At 35.1% G+C, this 21,943-nt stretch overlaps 1 protein-coding gene and 1 pseudogene across 10 annotated transcripts in view; both read right to left on the bottom strand.

The window, feature by feature from the left end:
• Positions 1-21,943, bottom strand: part of SOX5 (SRY-box transcription factor 5) — a 1,270,393-nt gene that overhangs the window by 835,768 nt on the left and 412,682 nt on the right. The gene's annotated exons all lie outside the window — the stretch shown is intronic.
• Positions 13,015-21,901, bottom strand: LOC141493221 (small ribosomal subunit protein uS2 pseudogene; annotated as a pseudogene).

Below are 21,943 nucleotides of genomic sequence, written 5' to 3'. Positions count from 1 at the left end.
ACTTTCTTCCTCCAGTTTTCTTTATTTCCTTTCTTTTTTCTTTCATTCCTTCCTTCCTTCTTCTTCTCCTCTGACTTTCCATTCCATGCACTCTTCTGTTTGCATCTTGCTCTTGACCTTTGCTTCTTAGCAAAGTACTCCAAATTTAGCATATATTTTCTTCTCAAAACTACTGGAATCAGGGGAAGAGAGCACTGGCCCTAGAGTCAGGGGGACCTGAGTTCAAATCCAGTTTCAGACATTTAATAACTACCTAGCTGTGTGACCTTGGGCAAGTCACTTAATCCCATTGCCTTGAAAAACTAACACCCCCCCCCAATCCTACTTGAATCAACTCCCTAAAAAGACAATATCTGTTGACTGCATGGCCCACCAAAAACTCAGTGATTTCAATTAAGATTCTGTATAGATATGCTAATTCCACATTATCCTGGGTCTCTGGATATCTGAGACTTCAATGGCAATTAGCCTAAGAGACCTCTATATATGAATGCTCATCTATTATAACTCCTCAAGTAAGATCTTACTTATTTAAAAGTTCCCTAATGACAAATTCTTTAACCAAGGAAATGACTCTAATGGTGAAAAATTTTGGCATAAGAAAGTGTAAAATATATAAAAATATAGTAAGTGGGAAGTTTAAGGTCTCTCAAATCATACCATATAGATTTAAGTATCTTGCCCACAGCATATACTTTTTTCCACAGTATACAATAGCTCCCTACTGACCTAGCATGATTATTTATACAGTGTTGACCTACTGTTAGAAACTAGTTTCCTTAACAAAAAGAGAGAAGAGCACTGGTTACTCTCTTTCAGTCAAGCTAAAGGATATTCTGACAGACCAGCCAACCAAAAGCAGTTAGAAGACCAATGTAAGGGTAATACCTTGAACTAGAATTGGAAAAAAAATAGAAAAAGAAGCAACAGTAGCCAAAGGACACACCACTAGCTTCACATTGTTCTTTTCCTGAAAGGACACAGTGTGTCATGATGAATTACAGTTAATTTGATCCAGTAGTACAGTTAGGTTGAGACCGACAACCCATGGATGGCAAACAGTGCTGCAAGATCATCTAATGAGGGGGCAAGGCTGCCTCACTATAGCCGCTTCACTCAATTAGTCGACAAGGCTTTTAATGCCACTCTGTGCAACTAAAGCAATTTTGATTACTTAGAGCCAAGTCTCCATTTAGAATGATTCAGAAGCTGAAACACTTTTAAAATATGTATATATGAATTATCTAGAGAGTATTTGAATGGTAATAAGCTATTTGAAAGCCAGTCACATTAGCCCCTATTTTTGCCTAAGTAACATTGAAATATACAAAAAAAAAGTTTAAGTGATAGGATTTACTCCAGCAAACTAAATGTAAATAAAATAGCAAGTGATTAAGGATATGTAGGGTGTATATTCACTATATGTATACACACACATATATGTATAGATATATCTATACATATATATGTGTGTGTGTGTGTGTGTGTGTATGTGTATTTCTGTGCCAGGATTACAGTTGGTACATTATTTTTACCAGCCAGCATGAATAGGGGTGTTGTTTATATATTATATATCTATATCTCTCTCTCTATAAAAATATGATTACACTTTCATCTTCCAGATCTTACCTTTTTTAGGCCAGAAGCAAGGAGAATTATTTGCTTTGGCATATGTTGGTAGAATAAGTGGACATGGCCACTTCACCCATTCTTTTCACTAGTATCTCTTAAGGTAGAAAAAAATATGAAATAAAAGTATTTCTTCAGTGTGTATTTCACTAAATGATCCTGCTCTTTCATGAAGTATGGCCTGTCCTAATGGAAACCATTTCATTTTTAATATTTTCCATTCTGTTATTCAAAAATAAATTCACTGGGTTTACTGTTTTCATAGTCCTCTTTCATTTTTGGCCATCTCTATTTTTTTTCACTACTTACCATGCTTACCTCCTAGAATACTCCTTTGCAGAACATGGTAAAATTACATTGCTATCTGTCCAGCTAAAAGTGATCTCTTCTCTTTCAAATTTCTTTAGGAATTTTGCCTGGACCTCTCTTTTTTTTTTTCCTTTTACTATATTATCTATTACATAATATTTCTTTGACTTTGTTTTACATGGCAAGGTATGTTATTTTCATCTTTTTATCTCTAATGCTTAGTACAATGCTTGCACATGACAGCATTTTACAAATATATGTTGAAGTACATCATCAATCTATATAGTAGAAAATATTCAATGAGAGGCACACATCAAGCATTCAATAGACATTTGTTGAAATGAACATATAATTAGTCAAACTACAATTTGTCACTCTACAAATGAATCACACCTTTCTTCCTTTGACTTTTTCAAATGCCCAGCTATCTCAAAGCATCAAAAATGAGGACAAGTGGAGAACATTAATAAATAACTTAAAATGCTAGATTGACTTTGAACTTTTTTCCTCCAAAAAGAATGCTATGAGTTGCTAGGAAACAATGCACCCAAAGTAACTATTTTCAGAATTTTGCTTTCCTTTTTTTATGTTTAATTAAATGGTGACTCAGTGGCCCAAAAAAATTAATTTCAATTTTAATTTCAGGAAGTAGGTTACATAGTAATAGAAAACTAACTAATAGAAATCTAAGTAAACATACTAATAGAAATAACATGTATATCTTAATTTTTCTGTCCTCTTCCTTCTTTTTTGCCTCTGTGTCTGTGTCTCTCTCTGTCTCTGTCTGTCTCTTTGATGCTCTGTCTTTCTGTCACTCTCTTTCTCTGTCCCTCTGTCTTTGTCTCTCGCTGTCTCTATCTCTGTCACTTGTTCTAACTCACTCTTGCTCTTATTCTCCCTGTCCCACTTTCAAAATGAATGATACAGGAAAATAAAGGATTAGAGGTTACTATAAGAATTCCAGAAATCATGAAATAAAAGAACAAGGGGTTGCCATAATAAATATATAATCCAAATACTATTAAACTCTTACTGACTTTTTTTCTTTTGCCCTTCCTATCTCACTTTCTATCTAATGTAAGGTAATAGAACCTGCTTCCAGTCTGAAGGACACTTCTAAAGGAACAGATCAATTCCAAGGCCTTAAGGATTATAGACCACAAGGGACAACACTGGATTGAGGAGGATCCATTTTATGCAATTTGGCATTGATCAATTTCCTTTAAGACACTGCTTGTATAATACTGAGTCTTTGAATTAACTTAATGCCCTGGAAATCATCCAAATCAGTATTTGAATAAATACCCCTCATTTTAGATTTATAGAGGCAGGAATCTTATCTTGTACCAGCACATACTACAAACATAGAAATTCCTGGTAAAATATATATTACTAGTCTAACATCAATTCTTAGGGACCCAGTCTTAGAATCAAGACATGCATATGAAGATATATTTAGATTTTTTATAATTCAGCTACCTATAAGAACCAAGGTGATTACCATGACCAAATGATCTATTAGATCTTCTTATATAGTTTAACTATAAAAAATGTTTGTAATTCTCATGATCTTATCTTCTGTAGCAACTTTGCTGATAAAAATGATATGTTTTAATAAATATTACTACTACTACTAATAACAACAACAACAACAACAACAACAGTAATAAATATGAATTGGGAGAAAGGGGACCTGAGTTCAAATCACCAGAAAGGATTTCAGGTCTTGTTCTCATAGTAGCTGTGATATGGTCACTGACTATGTTCGTGACCTCAGTCATGGTATTTAACTTATTTGGGTTTCAGTGTGCTGATAGTAAAATGAGAAAGTTGCTTTTTATGATTTCTAAGGTCCCTTCCAACTCTAAATATATTATCCTAGGATCCCATAAACTCTGAGAAAGAGCAGAAGTCAGCAAGTGAACAGACTCAGAAGAAACTGTCATAAAAAAGATGCACAATTAATAAGCTACCCATAAGGAATAACATCACAGTTGATATAGCAGAAGCTTGTTCTGGGAAGAAAGGCAAGAGGAGAAAAGAAGGGGACAAAGACATGGTTGGTCACTTATAAAGATAACAGCAATAACAAAAAATTAGTCTGAGAAATTCTGGGGAGATATTTTGAAAAGTCAGAGAAATTAAATTTATATTTTGTAAAAATAAAGCTCTTTCATTTTAGAAGACTTGACTAAGGAATATCTAAGCTCCATATTTCTAATAAGAAACATTTAATAGTTTGATGCACATCTAAATTTGCATGTATCATAGAGTAATAATAAAGTTTCATTCTGTTAGCAACACATCCTCTTCTTCTAAATTCATCTTGATAACTTTAGGAAGAAAGTTGAACTTGGAAGTTAGTCTAAGCATGTAGGCAATATTAACAAATCTTTATATCTCATTTAAAGCACAATACTTTTGTTTTTTTTATATACAGACTTTTATATAGACTTTTTCTACTTAATAACATAATGCACTTTCTAAAAAGTCAAGTCTCTTTAGTAGAAAATATTCAATGAGAGTACACACTAAAAAGTCAAGGATACAGAAAGTAAATTCCAAAAGGTATACAATCTCTTTTTTTATTACCTAGCTGTAAAGTAATATAAACATAGCCATGTACAGTGTTTATTTCATTGAATAAAACATATCAGATAGAAAAGGCATGGAATAAGGAAAGAGAAAGGACTGAGGAGTGGTATTAGGTTAAGGAAGAGGGGTAAGGATACCTATTGCCAGAGAGAAGGTATAAGGACTCCTTTGTAGCCTCTTCCAAAGTAAAAAGGATTGAGGAGTTCTGCATTTCCCAATGATAATTTTGTGACTTGAAACTCTATTGGGAATATATTTCGCACACTACAGATAACCAAGATGTTTGCATTCCCACCAATCTAGAGATAAGGCATTTTACTCGAACAGACATAAAACACACAGTATATGAATGTTTAATGGAGGCTAAAACTGGGAGCAGAATAGAAAACAAGAACAGAGCAGGTTAAAAAATATCTGGTTTCTCTCTATCAAAATACTAATTAAAATTCATGTTCATGGGGATGATTATACATATGTTTTTGAACTAAAAGTCTAACCTGGCACTATTTTTTGGCCTTATTTTTGTGACAACATTTTTGTCCATATGGCATGAAGTGAATCATTTTACATCTTTTTTTTTAAGCTCTATGTGTTTTTCTTGTTGTCTATTCTCTCTTCTCCCACCACACACACACTGGCAGCCGCTACCCAGGCACCAAATGCCAACTCAACCCTGCAAGCTGGCTAGTATAAGGACTACACAAGTACTGGCATTTTCCTTTCTTTGCAGAAATATTCACCTCCCCACCCCCAATCTCTCTCTCTCTCTCTCTCTCTCTCTCTCTCTCTCTCTCTCTCTCTCTCTCTCTCTCTCTCTCTCACTATCACACAAAGTACAACAGCCTGAGAATGCTTTCTTTGCTTGTCCTATGATATTGCTCCCAACTCCGAGATTCCAAGAATCATTCACCTTCGACTTGTAGCTATGGCTTGAAATGTCCAAATAGGGTATTAAAAGGTTATTAAGGCCTTACTATCCCCCTCCCCAAGTCAGTATTCTTGCCCTATGATACCTAAGCCCTTATAAAGTCAGAGTTAATCAAACCAGTGGAACTGGCTTACACTCTGCAAAGTTAGAAACCATAATTGCCCTACTGGTAGGACCCCTGCAAAGACTTATCCATAGGCATATTTTCTATAGAGGTGTATATACCTGCTCCATGAGCCATAGAGGAGCCTGTTCACGCGTACATACCATATAGCACACGTTTGGTACACATGCGTCCCCCTAGCTTCCTGACATTGCTGAGTTTTTGTAGAAGGGCATCAACTCCACCTAACAAATGCAACTTTAACAACAATAAAACAACCTAATAGCTTAGCATGCCAGGGGGCTAATGTGGCAGGCCATTTACCGCAGCACTAAATAGCCCCGGTTTGATTCTCATCGCCAAGTGTCAACCTGAGAATTGTGAATTCAGGAGCAGTTCCTAATTCATTAGATAAAGGGGGTCATTGCTCATAGGGGTGAGAAGGAATGGAAAGGACAAGGAACCAAACAATGTTAAGTATTTGAAGACAACCAAAAAAATAGGCTACCTATGCTAACCTATGCTACAGTCAAAAACTTTGACCATTGGTACCTTTGGGTTTTGTTCTTTGTTGTGCCCTACAATAATTTTTAACTTTGAGCAGCTTCAATATCTGTCTCATAAGAGTCATCTGAGAATAGAGAATAGAGAGTCTCTCACAAAGATCTGTTATTATTTTAAAATTTCCTTAACACCTTTGGCACAAATATTAAAATACAAGTGGAAAGAAGTTTTACATAGCCTAAAATCCACCAGTGAATGAACTTGTGAGATAATTCTATGCCTAAAAAAGTTCCTTTAGACAGTTGTAACCTAATAGATGGAATGAGAATACTATCAATGAAAGTAAGAACAAAGCTCTTGCTAACATGCTATATCTAATTTTATATTATTTTGTTTGCTTTTTCCTTAGACAGTTCTAAAGAACGACAAGTTCAAAGTTTTGTTATATGAAATGGTAACAAAAAGCATCTGTCTTGTTGTCTAGTAAGGAGAAAAAGATGAGAAAATTAAATCATCAAAATTTTAAAATGAGAATTCTGAAAGGGTACATTTTTATTTCCTGAACATTAGCCCTAAAACAACTGATTTCTCTAATTCCTGCCATCATTCAGATTGGCCTTGAATTACCTCCCAATAGGCCTCCCATGTGCTTGTAGATGAGAGTGTGTAATGGGGGATCTGTTAATTAACTAGAAGCAAAGTTGCACGGTGGGGATCAAACACTGGATGCGTCCTAAAACTCCCACAGAGAAGATGAAATGCAGCGCAAACTTTAAAGACTTCCCGTCATTAACTGAGACCTTGGCTGCTCCTGGCCCAGACCCCTCCTGTTTCAGAGAACAATGAGGACAATGATGGCAGAAATGAAATAATGCTGTAAGGAACAAAGGAATTAGCTATTTACCTATAGGGAAAGAAAGAAAATGGGGGAGGGGGAGAAAAAGAAGGAACTTGATTTTCTATGGTTCCTGTCTACTTTTAATTAATTTATGGCTACCAGGGAATTACATAGAGAGCACACCCAACAGCATTGTGTTGGAGAACAGTGTTAATACATGTAACATCTACAGTTTACTCCTAGTCATAAAAGAAAACAAGCTGAGGCTAGAAGGGTAGTATGATAGGCAAGGGGAAAATGGAAATGCATGATAAAATGCTGAACTAATCTTTCACTCTTAAGACTATGACTCAAATGAAAAGATTATGAAGTAAAAATCAATTTAAAAAAGTATTTCAAGGGTAAAACTCTCTTGAATGAGTCCTCAACACTTTTGTACAGTGAAAGACAGCAACTGTGAATTACCAGAAAGTTAAGATTTTTGCAACTTTCATGGGCTCATAATGGCAACTTGCCAGGAATCTATGGGTAACTTTTGTACAAATCTATATAAACATTTTATCAACATAAAATGTAGACAATCATAGTATTGGCTTATTTTAGTTCATTTCTTGATAAGATAAACAGGAATTGGAGTAGACCAACAAGTAATAAAACTCTATCTGTAAGAGAAGTCTTTATTTCAAAGATATGAAGGAAGAAACTTTCTACATCTCCATAACCAAAAGGCTACAAAGAGACTGGGGACAAGATGACATCATCCTGAAGAGAAAAAACCCTGGCCTCTAATTTCCTTAGTCTCAAATTCTTACTCTGAGGGAATCTCTTTAACTATCTCAAAGGGGAAAGTATTGGTTCAGAGGTGTAGAACCCAGTGCTTCCTGTTTTCAAATTTGAGTTTCAAATTTACCAAAATAATTTTTCCTTTTAAAATTGAAATAGGATTTTATTTTTATTTTTTTTGCATTTAACAAAATAAATCTTTTATGGTTAGGTTTTGTTTACAATGAACTTCTCAAAAGATTAGGTAGAGGTTTGTGAATTACTTTTTTGTACCAAGATAACCAACCATTAAATTCAGGCAGTAATATTCATTTCAATGAAATTTTTAGAACAGATTGTCATTCATTTATGATAACATGATCAAATCAAGCTTTTAGAATATTAGGTACAAGACAAATGCTTTAACAAAATCTTATAGGATGGTCCATATAATGAACCATGCATGTCCTATAGTGGAAAAGAGCCCCAAGGTAGCAGTCCAAAGACTTGTGCCTGAATCCAAGCTCTACTATTTATTAGCTGTATGACCTCAAGCAAATCACTCCTTATCTGTAATCCCCATATACAAATTGAGAAAGTTGGACAAGATAACCTCTAAGGTCCCTTTTCATTCTATGTTTTATAAGCTAATGACATTAGACCTATAGTAGAGATTGTTCTTATAGCCTAGTTTCAGTGATCTGAACTCTAAAAAGCTTGGAGATAAACCTAAAAACAACCTCCATTTAAAATCTTTTCTTCCCTATCAGTTCTTCATCTCATCCTTTCAGCCCTCTGCAGTAATTTCCTTTCATAATTTTTTTATTTTTTAATTTACAGAATAAAATAAGTATTTCCATAACAACATCATATAAAAAGATGATTACACATGAAACTGCAAATATGTATATATGTATATATATATATATATATATATAGCTATTCTTTTAAAATATAAAATAAAGTTGACAATATAAATTTCTTTTTTTTAATTCACTGTTATAATGACAAACTTCCAGAGATATTCTGGTAGTACAGCAATATTTTTCCTTAGGATAATATGGAATTTTTCTCCTCTATCCATTTGACTATTCTTTTCCTATTTGTTTCATTAAAGGACCCCAAAGCTTAACCATCTCTTGTATTTACAAAACAAAAAAAAAAAAAAAACCCTTTTTGTTCTTTCCACTTCCTTTCTCATTTCTGATAATGAAGTGGATTTTTCTTGCAGGTCAATCCTTATACGTAGAGCCTTGATTCCATTCTCACCCATTTTCTCTAGAAGTTTTGCCCCTCAGTCATCTATTGTCTCTGATCTCTCTCTTCTCTCTCTCTCTCTCTCTCTCTCTCTCTCTCTCTCTCTCTCTCTCTCTCTCTCTCTGTATTGGTTTCTTTCCCTACTGTCTTTAAAAATGACTGATCTTTTACTTCTCCTTTCTTTACTCACTTCTTAGATCCTAAAAACAAAATAAAACAAAAAAAAAAAAACAACCAAACAAGACCAAACTAAAAGAAAAAACAAAACAACATCTCTTAACAGGATTCTACCATAACCTCAAACTATAGATTTATTTCTTTCCTCCTAATCTCAGCCACTCCTAGAGAAAACTTTCTACACTCAGTGCTTCCAGTTCCTATCCTCATTCTTTCTTGAACATTTTGTGGCTTCTAATCATTTCCCTCAATTGAAATTATTCTCTCCAAATTTACTTACTCTCTTGGCAAGTAATTGGCAAATCTGAGGGAGTTTTCTTATTATTCTATCATCTTTCACTCTGTTGCATCTGACACTGAATCAATCTTTCATCCACTATACTTTCTCCATTCTGGGTTTCATTAATATTTTTTTCTAGATCTTCTTTTAGATTATCTAACCTCTCTTTTTCAGCCTTCTTAACTGGTTAATAATCCAAAACATGCCCCCTATCTGTAAGCTTCATATCTGAAGAGTCTACCATGGGTCTTCTCTGTCTGTCTCTCTGTTTCTATTTTTCTGTTTCTGTCTGTCTGTCTCTATGTCCATCTCTCTCTCCTCCGAGTCTCTCTCTCTCTCTCTCTCTCTCTCTCTCTCTCTCTCTCTCTCTCTCTCTCTCTCTCTCTCTCTCTCCCCTTAACAACATCTAAGTTAGTCATTCCTACAACCTTGGTATTATATACTTTCCCTCATGCTATATAAACTGAACACTTGTGAAATCTTGCCAGTTTCTACCTTCACTTTTTATATCAATCAGAACTCCTCTCTCGACTCACAAAATTACCATCTTAGTTCAGGGTCACATCATCTCTCCCCTAGAATATTTCAACAGTCTCCTAAATGGTCTCCCTGCCTTGAATATCTCTTTCTATTCTAGTCCATACTACTTGTCTCACCCATTAGAATGTAAGTTCTTTGTGAGTAGGAATTATTTATATCCTCAGAGCCCAAAACATGTGCCTGGCACATAGTAAGTGATAGAGAGATGGTTAGATGATAGATAGATAGATAGATAATAGACAGATTAGATGAATGGAAGGAGGATGGATAAATGGATTGATGGATAGATAGATAAATGGATGGATGGATTGATAGATGACAGATTATACCATATTTCCTTTTTTTTTAAATTTAAGGCAATGGGGTTAAGTGACTTGCCCAAGTTCACACAGCTAGTAAATTAAGTGTCTGAGACTGGATTGGAACTCAGGTCCTCCTGACTCCTGGACCAGTGCTCTATCCACTGCACCACCTAGCTGCCCTGACCATATTTCCCCATGTATAAGATGCACCTTAATTTTGGGGCCCAAAATTTGAAAAAATGTATTAAGTAAAGTTATTAAACTCAAGTTTTGTTCAACATAAAATTCATGCAACTCCTCATCACTGTCAAAACTCCCATCTATTAGCTCATCCTTATCTGCATTTGATGATGAATCACTGACTTAGGAAAGTCTCTGACTGCTTTCCTGCCTATACTCTGGTCTGGAGTTGACCACAAGCATTTCCTGGGCAAGTTCAGTGCATGGACACATGCTTAGTCCATTCTGTTTCATCAACGTGAAGTACCAGTTGTGTCCTCCTTTGAGATCAGTAACTTGTTTTTCATCAGCAATTCTTCTTGTCTCATGCTGAAACATCTTTGTGAACCCAGGAATTCCAATTGCCCCTTGCTCTTCAATCCATATCTTCAATTCCCTCTCTAAGTCACGCCATTTGGCTACCTTGTCTCTCATAGCCTTCTTCTGCCAGGGTGTTTCCAGTAGGGTTTCTTCTTCTCATAGCCAGTCTCCAATTGTTTTCTCAGTTGGAGGAGGACCAAGCTGAACTTCATCAGTATGATTTCCATTCACTTTTGGAAACTGGATATCCTTGAACTTGAATTCAGCACTGTATGAAAATTTTTTCTGAACCATTTCTGGGCAGAATGTGCCAAAATGTAACCTAATATACCAGTAACAAATATGAAGCAATGAGTGCAAAAACAAGCATGAAAAAGCAAGAAATGCAAGTAAAAAATCTTCAACAATGAGCACAAAAACAAGAGTAAAAAATTGGGAAATGCAAGTAAAGTAAATCTACAATCACTGTATAAGACGCTCTCACTTTTTAGACCCCAGATTTTTCAAAAAAGGGTGCATCTTACACATGGGGAAATATGGTAGCTAGAACTCACAGATGTACTTATCTAGCCACAACATCTGTACTTTTAATTCAGATCTTCCTCACCTGTTGTCTGGTGGTCTCCTGATTTCTTTGCCTTCACTTTTTCTATTCCAAACCATCTCTGCAAGATTGTCACCATGTTTTCCCTTAAGAGGAGAACTTACAATATCATTCCCCTCTACAGTGAGCTCCAAGAATTCCCCATTGCTTGTAGGATAAATTATAAATTCTTCTTTTTGACTATTATATTTCTTTTGAGATAAGCTTTTCTTGAATGATTTAATTCTGACATAAGCTAGTCACTTAATAAATGCTTGCTAGATGATTTACTGAGTTCTGTTCAGAGCTAATTGTAATAGGTTGGCTTGTTTGTTTTTGTGAGAAAGATGTGGGGAACAATTTTACTGATTCACTTTTTATATCTCAAGAGTCTCAAAATACTTTTTTAAAGCAGCATTAAAATAGGATAAGGTTACAACCACATATCGGAATTCATTTTCTTGAATTGAATAATAAAATTTACAGGGGAGTAAGAATTATTTCTTGACACTAAGATATAAACCAGAGAGTAGTGAATATGTTATTATATGACAGAAAACTGCATTTTGTAAACCTTAAAGCACTAAATAACTAATTGTTATGTATTAGTTATTTTTCATCATCCTTATCACCAAATGAACTGAAATGAGATGAGAAAGAAACCAAACTCTTAAACATTGTCATTAGAAATTAAGATTTTGAAATAAATCAGAATAGCTACAAATCACTGTCCTTTTCTTAGAAATATGGGAATCCTGTATTGAAAGACTAAGACTTTCAGAGTATGACTCCTACAGAGAGAATAAGGTGAGACAGTCAATTGTTAAAACTAAGACTTATTAAAGAGAAGACAAAATGTGTAGTTTAAACTGACAATGATTTTTGTCATATTTTGTCATATTTTATTAAGATGACTAGGTATCAGAGGTCATATTTGAAATATCATTCTTTCCTTGGAAAGATTGTTGTGGTCTTTGAACCCCTTCTATGGATATTGTTTTTAAATGCATAAAAGTAGAATTAAAAGAAAGAAATTATACTGAAATGTAGTTAACTAAAAAGTTTTAAAAATTAAGAATCCCATATTGACTGCAAAAAAAATGGCCATATATCCCCATCTTAAATAAATTCACTTGATTTCTGTTTCTGATAACAATCATCCTATATCTTTTATATAACCTTTGTAATTAAACTCTTTTAAAAGACTGTCTTTAAAAGGTGCCACTATTTTCTCTCATCACTCTCTTCTCCCTTACAATCTGATTTCTGACCTTATCGTTCCACAAAAACTGCTCTCTCTTACTCCAAAGTCACCAATGCCCTCCTCATTGCCATATCTAATGGTCTTTTCTCATTCTTCTTTCTCCTGGACTTTGCTGCAGTCTTTGACAAGTTGATTACTCTCTGTTTCATATTCTCTCTTTTTTTAATTTATAGAATACCACTGTCTTCTGGTTCTCATACTTCCAACTAGTGCTTCTTTTTCTTCTCTGCTGTATCCTTTTCCTTTTAACCTAAGTTTCCTTCAGGTTTCTGTCTATAGACTTCTCTCTCTCTCTCTCTCTCTCTCTCTCTCTCTCTCTCTCTCTCTCTCTCTCTCTCTCTCTCTAGATATATATATATATATATATATATATATATATATATATATAATCACAGCTCCCATCTCTATGATGAAGATTTTTATGCTCATGATTCTCAAAAGTTATCTATCCTCCCCCATTCTCCCTACTAACTTTCAGTCTCATATCTGCATCTGCCTTAGATCCATTAGAGAGTTTAAACTCAACATATCCCTAATTGAACTCCTCTTTCCCCATAAAACTTTCTCCCTTCTTATCTTCCCTATTAATGGTGAGTGTAACTCTATCCTTCTAGTCCCTCAGATTTAGAACCTATAAGTCATTCTTGCTTTCTCACTATCTCTCAACCTCATATCCAATCTTCTGCCAAGGAATGTTGATTTCATATTTGTAACATCTTTTAAATATACCCCCTTTATGACATTCATATCCAGAAAAAATACCTGAAAACACTATGAAGTTTGAATGCAGAGCAAAGTAAACTATGTTCACTTTTTAAAAATTTCTTTGATGTTTTTCTTTCTCATAGTTTTCCCCCTTTAGCTCATGTTCATCTTTTACAACATGACTGACACAGAAACATGTTAAACAAGATTATACATATATAAATTTTAGCAGATTATTAATTGCCATTAGGAAGAGGGAGGGAACAGAGGGTTGCAGAAAAATGTGGGACTCATAAACTTGTAAATAGGTGAATGATGAGAACTACCTTTGCATATAGTTGTAAAAAATTCTTAAAAATAAATTAAATAAACAAACAAATAAATAATGGATTATAGATAAATAAATATGTCCCTCTTTCTCTGACACTCAGCCACTCTAAAGTGGCTTCATTACCTTGCTCCTGTTCTACTGAAATAGCCTGTTGTTAGGTTTTCCTACACCAATTCTCTATGCATTATCTACCATTTACATACTAAAATGAATTTTCTAAAGTACACATCCAGTGTACTTCCAGTACATGCAATTTCAGTCATGTCAGTCTCATCTCCTCTACTCAATAAATTCCTATTATTTCCTCCAGGATTAAATACAAAATGTTATCTATCAGCATATAAAGTCTTCCATAACCTATCTTCTTATTGCACTTTTGTTTTTAGTTGTTTTCAGTTGTGTCCTACTCTCTGTGTCCCCATTTGGGGGGTCAAAGATAATTTGTCATCTCCTCCAGCTTATTTTACAGATAAAGAAAACTAAGACAAGTGGGGTTAAGTGACTTGCACAGGGTCACACAGCTAGTAAGTCTCTGAGGCCAGATTTGAACTCAAGATGATTCCACTCAATCCACTCACTGTACTGCTAGTTGACCCCCCACCCCAATATTATTTCATCTGGTGACACTGGTCTCCTGGCTGTTCCATGAGCAGGACAATATATCTCTTGGCTCCAGGCATTTTCTTTAACTATCCCCCAAACCTGGAATACTCTATCTCCTCTGTTCTGACTATTGATCATTCTGGATTCCTTCAAGTTTAATTAAAAATCTCAATTTTGACTAGAAACTTTTTTTTAAGAAACCAATGTCTATTTTCCATCCGCATTTCTCCAACACTATTAGACCATCTGGGTAAAACTTAGGACCACTCTGTGGTAGTTTCTACCCATTCAGTGGCCTGAGCAGTAGGAGCTGCAGACCAGTCCTCAGTAGCCAGCTGAGCACTCCAATCTTCAGTAGGGAACTGCTGAATGGGCACAGATGGCACCTGGATGCCCTCAGACCAATCAGCCACCTCTGGCTGAGCAGCAGTGAATTCTGGGGCAGGTGCAGTCCATTCACCCTGAAATTTCTCCTTTGTCACTGCCTTCTCAGCTGCAGCCTGCTCTTCCTTTTCAATCTCCTCTGGATCTCTGTAGAAGTAAAGATCAGGCATGACCTCCCATGGGTGCTCACGGGAGATGGTACCACGCATCTGCAGGACTTCTCGGGCCAGCATCCACCACATCAGACCCACTGAGTGAGCTCCCTTGTTGTTATAGGGAATGGCAATGTCCACATAGCGAAGTGGGGAGTCCGTGTTGCACAGTGCAATGGTTGGAAGGTTAACATATGATGCTTCAGTCAAAGGCTGATGATCTGCACCAGGGTCAGTGACCAACAAGAGGTGAGGCTCCCTGAAAGCTGCCTGGATCTGGTTAGTGAAGGTGCCCAGGGTGAAGAGTCCAGCAATTGGTGTGGCACCAGTGGCAGCAGCAAACTTCAGAACAGCTCTCTGGCCAGTGTTCCTGGATGAGATGACACTAACATCAGCTGGCTTTTCAATGGCAACAATGGCACGAGCTGCCAGCAGAAGCTTTTCCCAAGTTCTCTTCAAATTAATGATATAGATACCATCACTCTTCCTTTTGTAGATATACTGTTCCATCTGGAAGTCCAAATTGGTGCCACCCAAATGGGTGCCTGCAGTGAGGAATTTGAGGACATCCTCCACCTTCATCTGCAAGACATCCAGGGCTCCGGACATTGTGAAAGTTTCCCTTGAAAGTTACGATGGAAACCGTGAACACCACCTTATGGAACCCTCTTCTGGGCAGTGTGGAAAAGTAGAAACTTTTTCAAAATGCCTCTTAATTATAATGCCTTTTCTCTATTACTTATCTCCTATTCATCTTGTTTATATATTTTTTCTTTCATCTTGTTTTCTCCATTCAATTGTAAACTCCTTGAGGACAAGGACATTTTCATACATTCCCTAGTATATCTAAGAAAACTTTGTTTTTTAAACTGTTAGAAGGATAATCAATATCTCATCTTATTACATTTTCAAACTAAATTCCCACAGGACTATCTTGTCAGGTCTGGATTTTGTTTCTAGGAATATCCCATCTCATCTCTGAGTAGGATCAAACAATTTATTGCAAGTAACATATATGCAATATTTTGAGATAATTTGAAGCCTAGATTTTAAAGCAGAAAAAAATTGACCTATAATCATGGTTTGAAATCTTTCTATATTATATCATATAATCTTCTTCCTTTGAAATCAGAAGATCATGGACAACATTAAAAAGTTTTTCTGGATGACATCTCATATTATAAACATTTGTTGTTATACTGTGGTATAATATAATGATGCACTAGATGTTATGAAGAAGTATAGAATTGTTGATTTTCTATTGAATGAATCCAGATCACTTTTTACCTACTGGTTGCTGTTGCTATTTTTCTTCAGTTTTTCTTTAGGCATCTAGTTGTGAAGTTTTGTTGTCACTCTACCTTTCTTTGCTTATTATAATTTGCTTCTTTTAATCTAATTAAATAATTGTGCTTCTTAGAACTGTGTCTAAACCCTTATTTGATGAATTTCAGTTGGGTTGTGGATAGCTGTTATCTAAATAACCTCATTTAAGTGATTTGACACAATGTTACATTCTTAGCCAAATAAAATAAAATTTCATCAATTCAAATTTTATTTTTTCAAGATTCGTGTTACCTTGAGATCAAAATGTTTCCTCATTTATAAAGACCTTTAAGGCAATTAATAGCACATATATACAGAAACACACACAGACACACAGACACACAGACACACAGACACACAGACACACACACACACAGACACACACAGACACACACACACACACACACACACAGACACACAGACACACACACACACAGACACACACAGACACACACACACACACACACACACACACACACACACACACACACATACACACCCTTAAATTCCAAGGAAGGGGGATGAATAAAAGTGAGTGGATAGAATAGTCTATTTTTCAGTATAGTATAGTGTATATAGTTCAATAAAGGCTATGACTTTGATATGTTAATTACAAATCATTCTTTTATCCATGAAATTTTCTTTTACTTTATACTTACTTAACCTATTCCATATTACTCTACTCACTTAAAAGTAGCAAAACAATGCATTTCATAAAAATCTATAATTCTGCTACATCTTTAAGTCAGGCAGGCCTTCTGATAAATTAGTCTAAACTAATTGAATTTTACTCTAATTTTTTAAAAGGCTTTGGATGATCTACCACCTCTGCCCCTCTCTATCTATGGAAATAATGAGTATTTGGAAGGCAATTAAACTCATATCAGGAAATGAGCCAAGTTCTCACCTTTCTGATAACACTGGCTAGACCAGGTTACTGAGTGTGTTAGCACACTTCCTTTGACATGGTTTATGAGTTGGCTTTACCATTGTCCTTTTGACATGAGGTTGTAACACAACAAATTAATTATAGGATTATTCTATATTAAATTCATTGTATAGATGTAATGCATTGTGAGAGAATTACCATCTGGAACTTTTGAGACATTTTGAAGGTGACATCTAAGAGTTTCTGAGTGAAGTTAAAAAAAAAAAAGTCTGAATGCCAGATTGCTTCACTCTAACAGGAAAAACACTGGAATAGGGAATTTAAAAAAAACCCTCTACTATCATACCAACTAGATTTTACAATGCATTTGCATAAACATAGAGAATATTAGGGTTGTCACTTCTTGGTCTTTCTACTGAGGCACAGAGATGAATCTAGTCAGAATAGCAACAGTGTTGGCAAAAGGGGCCAGAAATAAGCATGAAGCTGAGTTTGGCTGAGGTGGTAAGGATTTATTAGTAGCTAGCTTTGCTTTATAAATGTTATATTTTATCCATAGGGGATCACAGGACTGGAACAGTCTAGGAGAGTTACATAAGGCTATGAAAGAAGTTGAAAGCAATAAACACATCAGAGAGGTCAGTTAAATGCCGATTTCAACCAAAGGAAATTAGGTCTTTAGCTTCATCTCAGAGGAAAGGGTGGAGATCTAGAAAGTCTGTGGGTCTTTTAGAGAACTATTAAGTGATGTGACTTTGGAAATGGATTGATTAGCTAACTTTTTAAAACATCAGGTCATTAAAAGCACAGTCGTCTATTTGTAAATGTGATAACAATGAACAAATATTTTGTTATCATCTATAATTAGTCCATTAATTCTGAAGTTTGCTTTATTTAGTTAAACTCCTAATAACATTGTATATTCTGAATTTAGCATGCTATAGTGTGTTTCAATAAAATTTAAATTTTAGAACTCTACTAAAGCTGTTATTTGATGAATGGCATTTGATTGGATAAGATGCAAAATAGGCCTATCTTTAAGGCACAGCATTTAGAACCAAATCAAAGTGGAGAAGGAATATAATGAAACTGAAATCTTCCCTAGAGTTATTAACAAATTAAATAATATTGACAACAGATTTGTATTGTATAATCACCTGTATCTGAACTAACTCTAAAAAATGTGTCAAGGTCTCACGTTTCTTTTTTTTTCAAATCTCAAATTTTGAAAAATTCAATTTTCAAGATTAAATATATTGTGTATAGCATTTCTCTTATACTCTGTGTGTGTGTGTGTGTGTGTGTGTGTTTGAGAGAGAGAGAAAGAGAGAGATTCCTTTTGCAATCTGATGAAGCCCAAGAACACTCCTCAAAATAGTGTTTTTCATGCATAAAATAAAATGTAAAAGACCAAAAAGAAAACCACTGTACTCAAATACACACACACACACACACACACACACACACACACACACACACACATATATATATATATATATATACTCAAACATATTTATGTGTATGCTCATGTAATCTTATGGACCCTATAATACTTCTTATATTCCATTTTTTTCTAATTTGGATACTGCAGTACTTTACTGCATAGCAAAAATGGATGGAGTAAAAATTACTAATGTTCAAACACACAATATACATGAATCCACATACTTTCATGATTAAGAATCACTGCCCTACATTATTTGTTATACTACATTTTTCTAATCGACAGTAGATAATGAGAATAGATGAGGTAAAAATTACTAGATAGCTTTAGCTTTCAAATTCATTCAATTCACAGTCTTAGAAAATGGTCAAATCATATCTTCTTAATATGAATACTATCTAATTTGTTTACTCAAGGACTTAATAACAATAACCCACTGTATATCCTACATTATAGGAGTATGGCTTTGACTGAGTATGTTATAGCCTCAGTAAACATTAGGGCTGAGTCTTGTTTTCTTTATACTGACCATCATCCTACTACTTTACCATGATGCTGATGATAAACTGGACAGTAAATGTTCAAAATGATTTTAAATTATATATCTGTTGAAATTGTCTCAGGTATTAATGACTGCTGCATTTTTTATGTAAAAAGTCATATTTATCAGATCAATTTTTCTTTCCTGGAGAAGAGAGAAAAAGCAAGCAAGAAAGCATCTGAACAGGGTTGCAGAAGGAAAAAAGAACAAGGACTAACCAACAGTATTCTACTACTAAACTTGCTTCTTGCACATTCAGATACACCTGAAGAGGAAACTGTGATGTCCACTGCAAAATCAATGTATCTAATCTTTTGATGGTAGACCCAGCAAATTATAACCAGGGTAATAATTAGAATAGCAGTGATCAGGGCAGTGCTCATGTAAGGTAGATCAAGGATCTTTTGTTTTTTTAAGGTTTTTTTTGCAAGGCAAATGGGGTTAAGTGGCTTGCCCAAGGCCACACAGCTAGGTAATTATTAAGCGGTTGAGACCTGATTTGAACCCAGGTACTCCTGACTCCAGAGCCAGTGCTTTATCCACTGCATCACCTAGCCATCCTAGATCAAGGATCTTATGTAAGTTAGGTTAAGAACCTCCTTCCCACAGTGCTTCTCTGGCTCACTTCATGCCATTCGCCACCAGCCTAACACTACACACATCAGGTCCAATTTCTGACTTTAGGTTACATACCCCAGCTTCCTGTCACTATGGTATCCCCTTTTCTAGGATCTGTTCATTTCTATCTGATTAGCAACTGCACCCAGTGAGGATCAGGATAGTTTACCATGACTCCACAGGGGCACAGAGAATGGAAAAACTAGGAATCACTATGCCCACACAAGGCATGTTAAAATCTTTGAGGGAAAAAACCAAAACATTGGGAATCCATGTCATGATTTTCACAGAGTTCATTCACGATCATTATAAGATGAACATTCCCCAAGTTGTATGCCTCCATTCCCTCCTTTGGCACTCTCCCTGGCAGTAGTGTTTGGACATGTATATCCATGGAGGCAAATGGAAATCTGCCTCCTCCTCATAGGTTCTTGTGTCCTGAGAGTCCTCTTATTTGCCCACCCTGTCAAATGACAAGGTACCTGTGGGTACCAGGATTCCTCATTACATTATGCCTTTGTTTAGAATCCAGCAGGAAGAATCACAAGGAAAGAATTCTCTTACCTATACCTAGAATATTCCTATTCACTGAGAGAATTAGCCACGCCACACATCTTTGATGCGAAAAAAGAAAAAGTGTGAAGTTATCTGAGACAGATATTACAAGCTAGGATGTTATAGTCAGGTAGTATCTGGCTCAATTCCATTATATCCAATTCATACAAGCATTCATGTAAACTAGGAATACATTCAAGACATGGACTACATTCTGATGATACAAAGATGAAAAATGATATAACTCATGCTCCCAAGAAGCTAAGAATCTAATAAGAATCTAAAATTCCTGAATTTAGCTTAATTTTCCCCTCTATTTGTAAATAGAGATATCCTCTTTTAAATCCCATACTAGTATCTAGTTCGGTAATTCTCTTGTATCTCTCACATGTTGGGATTGCTTTGTACTTTTAGATCTTGCTTTTGGTATAGTAAGAAACTAGCTTCAATTTTGCATAGATTCTACAATTTTAGTGTTCCCAAAATCAGATCTTTCTCTCCACCTCTAACAACAGTGTCACCAAGTTGCAGGTAATGACAAAGGAAATGTCACTATTTTTGATATCTGTATCTTTTTTTCCAATATTTGTTTGCAAGGTGAAATGCAGGAAATTGTAAAGGGTCTATAAGTCAGTAAATTTGTCTTTTATTTCTGAGCATCTGCTTAGCTATAAATACAACAGAAATTTTTTTAAAAATGGTCAGGGTCAGAGGAAAATGTACCAACTTTTAGAAGTGTAACTTGTTCATCATTCAATATTTCATTACAATTGCTGTACAGAAGAGGATCTGAACAGAATAAATGAGAAGCCTGAATTGCCACACTACAGAAAAAGAGAACGCTACTAAATAATGATGATTGTAATTGATAATGCCATTTGTAAAATGCTTGGAGTAAAATGCCTACTTTGTACAGTATCCTGGCTCTAGGAAAATTAAGACAGATTTTGACTGAACAGTTTTCCTATATATATATATATAAGGAAAGGGTAAAGAAGAATCTAACACCAAAAATGAGATAGGGGCAGGGGGCTGAGAGTAAGAGAGAGCACCCAGAGCCCTATTTGTCTTTGGTAAATGACTTAGATTTTTACATTGGATTGATTCCCCAATATGTTGATTTAGTCTTTTTTTTTCAGAGCTTCATTTTTGTAGGACTTCTGAAACTGGGAGTCGCAAGCATGGGGAGAAACTATTAAAGGCAGAGGTCTCTCCTATAAACACAACATGTGATTGGGTAATATTGTACACTGGGTTAGCAGCTTTACAACTTAACCAAGCCTTAGAGCAACAATTATCTGGCTGCACTAAACTGAAATCACCCCCCAAACTTCCTAGGAACAAGCCCTTGAAGAGTCTAATATTCCAGGTTACAATCAAAAGGGAAAGTAGAATCCAGTAATGAAAGAGAAAGAAAAATAGCCCATGTTCACTTTGATGACTTCTCAACTAACATCCAGAACTTCATTTAAACATATCTCTATAACTGATTTCTATTATTATCTTTATTCTCTTCCTTCTAATCTGGTACTTTTAATCTCACTCAAGAGACAAAAGAAATAAGACTGCAGTCACAGTGGGAATACAGATCTCTAGATATGATACTTTATGTCAATACTAGCAAAATGCTTATATATTTATGTTTATGTATATATACATCTTATGATATTTATATCTTTATATGTAATGAACAACATGATAAAAAGAGATATATAAATCTAACATGCACAGACATTCTGTTTATTGTTTGGCTATTCATTTTTTAATGTAGTGGCAATAGTACT

Source organism: Macrotis lagotis, chromosome 7, assembly GCF_037893015.1.
Source record: "Macrotis lagotis isolate mMagLag1 chromosome 7, bilby.v1.9.chrom.fasta, whole genome shotgun sequence".
In the NCBI taxonomy this organism is placed as follows: Eukaryota; Metazoa; Chordata; class Mammalia; order Peramelemorphia; family Peramelidae; genus Macrotis; species Macrotis lagotis.
Note: the sequence above shows the minus strand (reverse complement) of the source record. Positions and strands in the feature narration are given on the sequence as shown.